Raw genomic sequence first — 4,012 nt, forward strand, 5'->3', positions numbered from 1 at the left:
GTCACATATTGCTTCTTTGAATTAAGGGAAGCAAATTATCTAAGTGATTTGAATGAGCATTATAATAAAAATTAATGAATATTACTAACTCTTTTAAGTTAAAAAATTCTGACACTTACATTTTTATATTAGCTCTATATAGTCTCTGTAAAACAGCAGTGCCATGTACTCCAATCAGCAATAACTTTTATCTTTATTGCATTTGTCTAATACTGTGATTTTTCGTTTAGTTCATAAACATTATCTTATTTTATCATCACTATCACAGTCTGAGATTTGATAATCTGCTTGTTTGTATGAAGATTCAGAAATGCAGAAAAGCTAAGAGAATTAATCCAATTTCACACAGCATCTATAGGTCTCAAAACCTGGTCATATGATGCAACATTTTTCTTTACACTGCTGCTAGATTATATTAGCTAGGGGGTTAAAATCGTGTAGTCAGTAACCATGTACTCCTCCTTAGTTAATAATTCATATTTTGTATATTCAAAGATTCACCTGACATCCTTTCAAGGAACCCTATGAATGAGACCCTACCAATATGAGGTACCATGAGGAACATGGACAAGTACCACATGGAGCCCCTTCTTTTAGAAATTGACATTATCTATTTGATAGATTTTAGATATTTAGAGAAGTAAAACACTAATCTGCAAAAAACGCAAACGCAGTTCAAGAAAATAGCACAATATGTGGCAACAAAAGTGTAATTAAATATCTAAGTGATTTCACAGGAGGTCAGGATTGCTTCTGTCTAGCAGAGTAAGATAGATCTGCTTGGAAGAGATGGAATCTGAAATGGGAGTCTAAACCCGAAAACTTTCTTACACCACTATGTCAGAGAGAAGATGGAGAGAAGGTGCACATTATAAAATGATGGTCCAGTCCATGTTCAGATGTAGTGAAGTATTTGTTGTTTGTGGTACAGCAAATATGCAAGTTTGTTTACTCAACAAGAAACTGATTTCTGGAGTGTTGTAATGCAAGAAAGCATCTTTCTTATTTTTTAAATAATTATTATGTTTCAAATTGCTGAGAAATACCCTCTGGAAGCTTTTTTTCTGCACAATAGCACCATTCTAAATATTAATAGAAATCTTTTATGGTGGTGGGGAGGTGTATAAATTTTATTTTTTAGGTAAGCTTAGTTATATTGAAGTATAACTTGTACAGAGAAGTCTGCAGATTATAAATTCAGTATATGCAATTTTTACAATGGAAAACACCTATGAACCAGCATCAAAATAAAAATCAAACCTTACAAGAGATGCTGAAATTTCTAATGCATCTCTTAGTCCTTAACCAAAGATAATCACTCCTGGAACTTCTCTTACTATAGTCTCCCAAATTCTAAACCTTATAAAACAAATGTGTACTCTTCTATATCTGATTTTATTTACTGAAGAACACTGTTGCGTGCAAAAAAAAGTCTGTAATATTCATTGCTGAAGGGTTCAGTTGCATTACTCTGAAACAATTTATTTATCTTTGCTACTTTCATGAGTGCTACAGAAAGTTTCTATGAATATTCTTGTACATGACTTTCATTGTATTCATGAACATGTATTGCTCTTGGGTTCATCTCCAGGGAGAAAATTGAGTCATAAAATAATTTATGTTCAACTTTGTGAAATATTGACCAATGAATTTCCAAAGTGGTTGCATCTAATTGTATATCCCTAATCCATAAAAATATCAATATTTTCAACTATGTTAACATTATTCGATATTGTTACTCAATTGCATTTTAGATATCCTAGTGGTTGTGTAAAGCTATCTCTTTGTAATTATAACTCACACTTTAATAATGAACAAAGAAGTTGAACATTTTTTCATATCTTTATTTGGATTTTTTAATTCCCATTACATATTTTTAATACTCTAAATTGAACCAATAATTTTACATTGATTTGTGAGAATTCTTAAAAATGTATTATTATTATTATTTATTTGTATAAATTTAAGGGATCTAAGTGCATTTATGTTACATGGATATATTGCATAGTGGTAAAGCCTGGGCTTTGGTGTAACCATCACCTACATAGTATACAGTATACCCATATACCCATTATGTAATATCTCATTCCTCACCACCTGCCCACCCTTCCAAGTCTCCAGTGTCTAATATTCCATATCCTATCTCTATGTGTACACACAAAAAAATTACTGATTTGAATTATTGGCAAGATAAATATTTTTCAAGTATTATCTCCCAGCATTTAGCTGACCTCTTTTACTGATGATAAGCTTTTGAAGAAGAAAATATTTTAATTTTAATAAAGTTCAATTTTTTGTTCTTTTACTTCTGGTTGTTTTTTGCTCACTGTTCAGGAAACATTTGTCTAATCTAGGAAGATGAATATATTTTCTTATATTTTCTTCTCAGCCTTTTATTTTACCTTTGACATGTAGGATGACAATCTACCTGTAATTAATTTTTGTGCATAATGTAAGATGTTATTTTTTCATTATGGATATCCAATTGTTACAGCACCATTTTCATAAAATTATCATTTCCTCCTTTTAATTGAGTTCTGCCTTTGGAAAAATTAAAGACTATATATAAGTGGACTTGTTTCTAGAGTCTTTGCTACTCTGTTTTTCTTTTCTCTCACCAATACCATATCATCTTAAAAACTATAGCCTCATGATGATTCTTTTCATTAAAAGGAAAACCTTACCGAGGACTCTCTTACCTTCACTGACTGCCTAGATAATTTCTTTTTAACTCTTATATAACTAACTTAGATTGTTTGGACAAAGTAGTTTCCTCCAAACTTTTCACTGCCAAGATGGCATTTACTGTCACCTTTTTCTTTCTTTCTTTTTTTTTCTTTTCTATCCTTTCTTTTCTCCTTCCTTTCTTCATTGATATGAATTTATGCATTGTTATTTCATCAAAAAATTACAATCCATTTGTATCATTATTTATTTTGAAGCTCAAATTTTCCCAGATGTAGTCAGTGAAAAATATTTCAGGCTGGTTCCTGAGTCCTCTGAAACAGCTCATTACTCTTTGAGACTGTCCTTAGCTTCTAGTGTAAAACTAGGGTTCTAGGCTTTATATTTTCTCTGCTCCATCCTAGAATCAGTCATTTCTCCAAAGAACCTTGGTTGCCTGTAGTGAAAAATAATATTTATGAGCAAAAGGAAATATATTATGTATGCTTTCTCCTTCCATATGTGTAACTCTCTTTTCCAACAGTTAAATCCTATCTTCTATCCTTAATATATTTCCTCATTGAATGAAATAAAATTTATAGAAAACATGGGTTTCAAAATTTCTAATTGATACCACTCTTTAAAGAAAATCTGTTATTTACTAATTAGAGTTCAAAGATTTTTTAGCCATCTCCTTTTTAAGATAAATTTTACATTTACTAGTATAAAAATAATTCTACCAAGATATAGAATATTTCCATTACCCCAGAAATTTATCCCTGCCTCTTCTCAGTTAATCCACAGATTAATTTTCCATATTATATATAAATGGACTCATTCATGCAGTAGGCACATTTCTTCCTGGAATCTTTTGGTTTGGTTATATCTGCTGTTTTTATTCATATCATCATGGTTACAAATACCTCCTTCATTTTCATTACATAGCACTATTCCAACTATTCCACTGTATTAATAATTGTTGTTTGTTTATCCTTTCTCCTGTTTATAATATATTGGGTAGCTTTCCATTGTGTTCTATGATGAATTAAGTTGATATGAATATTCTAGTCTAAGTCTTTGTGTGGACGTATATTTTCATTTTTGTTGGATAAGTATTCAAAAGTGGATAGACTAGGGAATGGAGAAGATGACTATTTAAGTTTACAAGACTTTCCTGAAACTATTTCCCAGTTAGTTCTGACACTCTATCTCCAACCAAAAATGTATGAGAGTTCTGGTTGTTCCTAACCTTTAACAACATTTGATGTTTATATTTTTCTAAATGCTAATGTTTATGTAATAGTGTTTCATTGTAGCTTTGCATTTGATAATCTTTGAAGCTATTATA

This window comes from Pan troglodytes, chromosome 12 (assembly GCF_028858775.2).
Source record: "Pan troglodytes isolate AG18354 chromosome 12, NHGRI_mPanTro3-v2.0_pri, whole genome shotgun sequence".
NCBI lineage: Eukaryota > Metazoa > Chordata > Mammalia > Primates > Hominidae > Pan > Pan troglodytes.